The following is a 6,515-nucleotide window of genomic DNA, read 5'->3' as shown; positions in this document are numbered from 1 at the left end:
GCCCCGGCTGTGATTACGCGCTCGGGGGGTGCCCACATCTCGGAGGCGCATGAGGGCGTACGGGGAGGAGGCGCCATCTCCATTGGGAAAAGGGGGACGGGTGCGGGTACCACCTGCAGGATGGTGGAAGGATTCCATTTGCTTAGGGGTAAGAGGAAAGTGGATGCAAAGAGGGTCTTGTTTCCGGGGTACAAAAAGGAAAGTGGGGTGAATGGGGGGATGTCGGCAGGGACCTTCTCTCCCACCTCTCTACAGGTCCCCGTGCCCCTTCCCTCCCCGCCTCCCTGCAAGGTGTCCTTCTGGGGAGGGAAGGTGTAACTACAGTGCAGATGAGAAGTCCAGGTGGACCAGGTCTCCCTCACCCAACAGGCCTCCTCGGGCCTGGGCAGCTCTCACCAGGGTGAACTCGGAGCCACTATCTCCTTTCACTAGCTAAAAATATAGCTCGCTGCCCATCTCCCTGCGGGGATAGGTCTGGGGCGGGCGCCAACCCCATCCAGCCCGAAACCGGCGCCTGCTGCGGCAGAGCCGGGTCCCCAGGGACCTAGGTCCTGGGGCCATAAAAGCTCTGGCCGGAGCCCGAGGGAGAATTTACGACAAGCCCCTGTGGAGGATGGAAAAAGTACGGTGCGGTGTTTAGATTTGCCTGTGGTGTCACCTTGATGCCTGGCAAGCCCAGGACTGCGCCGGGGAATTGGGTTCCCAGCTGGCGGGGAGGGGTCGGCAGGTTGCACGGGCTGAGGAGGGGCGGGGAAGAGAGTGGGTGCTCCCAGCACGCACGAAGCTGGCACCCGGGAGACCAGACGGCGTGGACCCCTCCCTTTCTTCCCTTCAGACTAGGGGGGGTGGTCTCGAAGGCGCAACTCCCCCTTCCCATACAGCTTTCCCTAGGGCAAAGTCGTCTCTCCTCTTCCCTCCCCCCACCCCAGACCGGGGCTCTCAGAGAACAGACCCTTCCCTCCTTTACTGCTGTGTCTCCTACACTGGCCCCCTCCCCCCTTTTCCCACACATCTGCGCTCTGGCCTTCCCAGACCCAACCCCCATCCTGAAGCTGGAGGACTCGATTCAGAAGCTGCCCCCAGGGAGTCTCACCCAGCCAGGCAGGAACACCCCCAGCTCCCTGCTCCCCAGCACCCGCCACGCCCCCAGGCTGCAGTTGGAGACACTGGAGTCAGCTAACAGGCAGGACTTCCAGGGAGCTCCGAGAGCAGGGCTTGGAAGCCAGGTACCAAACCGTGGGTGGCCTGCTTGGAAGGCAATTTCAGAACAGTCTGGCTGGCTGGGGCCCCCACCCATCCCTGCAATCTTCTGACTCTGAGGTTTGGGGTGGTGGATTCCTACACTGTTTGGGCTGACTCAGCCCAGCCATGCAGAAAAGCCAGAGTTCCCAGACGCTGGGGAAGCTGAGCCTCAGTTTCCCCATCCTAGAAGACCCTGAGCCTCAGAGAGGGAAGTTGCTCAGTCCAGGACACACAGCAGGAAAATTGGCCTTGGAGCCCGGGTCTCTGGTCCCTGAAGCTTGGCTGCCTTGGTGTGAGTGTGAGTGTGAGTGTGTGTGTGTGCGTGCGTGCACGCAGCCTCCTGGGACCTCGGCCTTCCCATCTCCCACCCAGATCCAACCACAGGGCACTGGCCCAGCCCACCAGAGAATTGGAACGTAAACAGAGGTGCCCCCGCAGACCCCAAGGCTGGGGTTCTCAGCAGTGCGTGCCACACACACACACACACACACACACACACACACACAGGGCACAGAGACTGCCACCCACACAGGGCTTAGGATCACACACAGACCCACAGTCCACATGCTTACATGCTCAGTGGTCAGGCACACTCAGAGAGGGGCGTCCTCAAGGTCACCTGCAAGAACACAGGGGCCCCCTGTTCAGTCACACGCGGCCACGCCCACCCTCACTCCAAGCCCCACGTGGTTGTCCCCTGTCACACCCGCTCTCACAGTCACACGCGCCGCGTCACACCCTCTCCCCTTGCCCTCCTTTGGGAGCAGTTCCTGCCCCTCCTCTATCCTTGCGCTAGGTGTAGAACGTCCCCTTGTCCCAGCCCTGCCCCACGTGGACCCCCAGACAGCCCCGCCCCCAGTCCCACCCCCTCTGCGCCCCAGTCTCCCGGGCACTGTAGGCTGTTGAGCAGCATTTCTGGCCCCCTCCCACTCGATGCTATCAGCCCACCCCCAGGTTGTGACAACCACAGATGTCCCCAGACACTCCAAGCGTCCCCTGGGAGCAGAATCGTCCTGGAGTGAGAACCGCTGATCTGGAGTAAGGGAGGACACACCAGTTTCCTCAGAGCATTCCCATCTCGAAAATGGTGTCAGTATTGCCAACCTGCATACCCCCGAGGCGGTTCATTGACAAAGCAGCAGTACTCACAGGCCCATCCACCAGAGCCATCGCCAGTGGGCGGGGCACCAAGGCCAGTTCCCCAGGGGGTGTCTTGGTGCGTGCCCAGCAGCCACAGCCCCTGGTAGATGACACCCCCGCCCCCAGCAGGTGAAGCTCCTAGCAAGCGAGGTCCCACGGAAGCAACATTCCTGGCAGCAGAGGGGCCCAGCAGGGGAAGCCCCAGGTAAGGGAGCGCTCCACCCACCAAGGTCCCCAGATGCCCAGCAGCCCAGGCCCCAGGCTGGCTGGCTCACGTGAACCAAGACGTGATACTGGGCACCGTCCGGTAGTTGGGATTCTGTTGCAGCCGCTAGCAGGCCTGACAGAACATCAAGCCCCAGCTGAAGGATCTGGGCCGCAGTGTCTACCGCCAGCGGAAGCAGCTCGGGTAGAGGGTGTGGTCCTTGACCAGCGCCAGCAGATAATGGGTCAAGTCCTTGGGGCTCTGAAAGTCTTCAGGTGGCAGGAACTGTTCATAGTTCCTCCTGCTGGGGCCCAGCACCACTGGCACTGCCCAGGCCTGCAGGGCGTTCCTCCACAGCTTCTCTGTGATATAGTCAGGGTGCAAGGAGTTCTTGAAAGCCAGGTAAAACTTGTACTGGGACAGCCTGTTGGTCATGACCTCCCGGGGCAGTGGCATGTGGGAGCGTCCATACACATCCATTTGGAGGTGAGGCTGCAGCTTCTGATAGGACTGCACCCGACCGAGTCCACCCTCCAGTTGGCCACCACCCAGGCCACCAGCTTGGTCTTGGCCGAGACGTTCACCAGTGTGTCCACAGGCTGGCCAGGCCATGGCTCACGCTAGCTGTACGGCGTGAAGATATCTGAGTCCTGGCGGTAGGACACCGTGAGGGTGAAGTATCCGTCCAGGGCCTTCAGTTTGGGGCAGTTGCTGGGCGATTCCATGCTGAACCAGACCCAGCGCTAGCTGGGGGGCCGCAGGGAAGGCGTGAGCTGTGCCTTAGGCCTGGAGCTGACCTTTCGGTGACGCACAAAGACCGCATCCGCCCGAGGGTACTCGCTGCGGTTGACAGTCAGGTGGCAGTCGGCTGTGCCGGGCCACATCTCCGAGCAGTGGGACAGAGCCACTGGGGTGTTGAATAGCCACGTCCACAGCAGGAGACGGACGCAGAGGCGGGCGGGTGGAGAGCCCTGCAGTGGCCTGGGAGGGGGCCCCCAATTCGGGGACCCATGTGGGCTTGTCTCGGGACACACGCAGGCAGGAGGAGAAGCACGGAGCCAGAAGCAGCTGCAGCAACGGCCCGGGGAGACAGTGGTGGCAGGAACATTTTACCTTGGCCCAGCCAGGTGGATCCATGGGTCAGAGAGGAGCTGGGAGGAGGGGACAGTGAACACAGCATCACTGCTAACAAAAATAATAACACATGCCGAGCGGGCAGATGCAGGTTACCCAAGTTCATCTTTACGAGTCCTGAGGTAGGAGGCACTGTTCTCATCCCTATTTTACAGACGAGAAAACTGAGGCCAAGGACTCAATGCAAGAAAACGGCAGAACTGTAATTCCAACAGAAAGCATCTAGCTTCAGAGTCCAGTTACTCCTACCCACTAGGCTACATGATCTCTGGACCTGGGATAGATTCGGATGGCTCTCAGGTCCCACCTTGACCTTGACCCTGCCCTTTCCCAGCTTTCCCAGAGTCTTTCCCAGCCTAGGGAGAAGACAGAGCTGGTTACAAGATGCTCCCCAGTGCCCTGGAGCTGAGGCTTGGAGCCAGGGCTCTGCCTGAGAGAGGTACAATGTGATTACGTTGGAAGGTTATCTGAGGGCTCACCAGGTAGTGTAGGAGTTGGGGGAAAGGGCATTCCTGGTGGACGAAACAGCCAACGCAAAGGTCCGGAGGTGACGGAGAGCCTGACAAGTTTATGGGGAGAGCACAGGAAGTGCTCAGGGAATAAGCGTCCAAAGATGGCCCCCCTGGTCCCGCACTGGGGGATCCTGGGCGGCCTCTTGGCCTGGCCGATGTCTTTCCACTCCCCGGTCCTTTCTGTTCCTGCAGGCGGTCACAAAGTCCTCCCAGACTCCAAACCCCAACCACCAGAGCGGAATCTAGGACTTCGGCCCTGCCCCTCTCCACTTCCTGCGGCCCTGGAGACACCCACTTTACAGATAAGAAAACGGAGGTTCTGAGCGATAGATATGTCTCGTGCCCAAATACACACAGCTACAGCCCTTACGATCCAGAATCCAAACTCTCTCCTCTTAATGTAATTCCAAACTCCTCTCCCTCTTTGCAGGTGGAGCTCTGATCTACAGCCTGGCACTGTCCACTAGAACTTTCTGCTATCATGGAAATGTTCTATATCTGCACCATCGCGTGCACCCCTATGGCTCTTGAGTCCTTGAAATGCAGCTGTTGTGTTGGACAGAGTTTTTAATGCTAAATTAAATTTAAAAAAGGTTCTCTCTTCTGTAAATCGAAGACAACTTCCAGATAAAAAGTAAAGGCAAAGCCAAAAACAGCCTCTGATAGCCAATTCAATGACTGGAAAAACTTGACAGTACATTTGGGACCTCCTGGAAGGGCAAATCTGCTCCAACGAGACATTTTTATGGAGTCTAATTACAGATCAAGGATCTACGACGAAAACTGAGTGTCCGAATTAGGTGTGCTGGGGGTGTGAAATACACCCTGGTTTCTAAGACTTAGGACGAGAACGAGACAGTAAAATTATCTCAATACTTCCTCTGTTCATTACACATTTAAACAATACTACTTTGGATCTGCTGGGTTAAAGAAAGCATATTATTAAAATTAATTTCACCTGCGTCTTTTACATTTTAAAGTCGTGGCTACTAGAAAAATATTAATTACACGTGTGGCTTGTGTTCTGTTTCTACTGGACAGCATGTGCTGCTCTAGAATTTCTAAAAAAGGGAAATGAGGGATAATGACTCATTATTTGAAACGCACTCACCCTCTGGCCAGAGGGATTGGTGCAAATGCCCACAGACATGCCAACAAAACAAGGGCGTTTTGGATAAGCTACCTGTCCATTGATGTAGGACTGGTCGAATTACGGTCCCTTCGGACAACGGAATACTATGCAGTTGTGAAAAATGAATAAAAGCCTGGTTTTGGTATTAGGGTATCTTTGTCTGAAAAAACTTAAAATAGAACTACCATATGATCCAGCAATCCCACTCCTGGTCATATATCAGGAGAAAACCATAATCTGAAAAGATACACGCACCCCAGTGTTCATTGCAGTACTATTTACAATAGCCAAGACATGGAAGCAACCTAAATATCCATTCACAGAGGAATGGATGAAGAAGATGTGGTACATATATACAATGGAATATTACTCAGCCATGAAAAAGAAAGAAATAATGCCATTTGCAGCAACATGGATGGACCTAGAAACTATCATACTAAGTGAAGTAAGTCAGACAGAGAAAGACAAATATCATGTGATATCACTCATATGTGGAATCTAATTAAAAATGATACAGATGAACATATTTACAAACTAGAAATAGACTTACAGATACGGAAAACAAACTTCTGGTTACCAAAGGGGAAACGTGGTGGGGAGGGATAAATCAGGAGCTTGGGATGAACACACACACACTACTATATATGAGATAGATAACCAACAAGGACCTACTGTATAGCACCGGGAACTCTACTCAATATTCTGTGATAACCTATATGAGAGAAGAATCTGAAAAAGAATGAATATATGTATATGTATAATGGAATCACTTTGCTGTACACCTGAAACTAACACAACTTTGCAAATCAACTATACTCCAATAAAATTAACATAAAAATTTAAAAAAATGAATAAAGCCACTGTATTGGCACAGCTCTGCAGGGTGGATCCAGGTTTTCTGGAAGCTGAACTTCCATATTTTGGGAGCCTCTCTAAGAAACGGCAAAGAAAATTGAGTCCAGACCTAGATACAGAAAGTAATCTTTATTTAGGGGTCCCTGAAGCTTAAGCTTCATCCACTTCATGGTAAATCCATGTCTGCCTGATAAAAAACAGGTTCCAGAATTAAGTAGCTGGGTCTAAATCTGCACCATCCAATATGGGGGCCACTAGCCCCATGTGGCTAATGCAACAGAGGAACAGAAATTGT

At 54.2% G+C, this 6,515-nt stretch overlaps 1 pseudogene; it reads right to left on the bottom strand.

Annotated features, from left to right (window-relative positions):
- Positions 1–2,113: 2,113 nt before the first annotated feature.
- Positions 2,114–5,566, bottom strand: LOC113608668 (galactoside 3(4)-L-fucosyltransferase-like; annotated as a pseudogene).
- Positions 5,567–6,515: the final 949 nt, after the last annotated feature.

This window comes from Aethalodelphis obliquidens, unplaced genomic scaffold, assembly GCF_003676395.1.
Source record: "Aethalodelphis obliquidens isolate GAN/ISIS:26980383/991018 unplaced genomic scaffold, ASM367639v1 scaffold53, whole genome shotgun sequence".
Classification (NCBI taxonomy): domain Eukaryota; kingdom Metazoa; phylum Chordata; class Mammalia; order Artiodactyla; family Delphinidae; genus Aethalodelphis; species Aethalodelphis obliquidens.
This window is presented reverse-complemented; position numbering and strand designations above follow the sequence as displayed.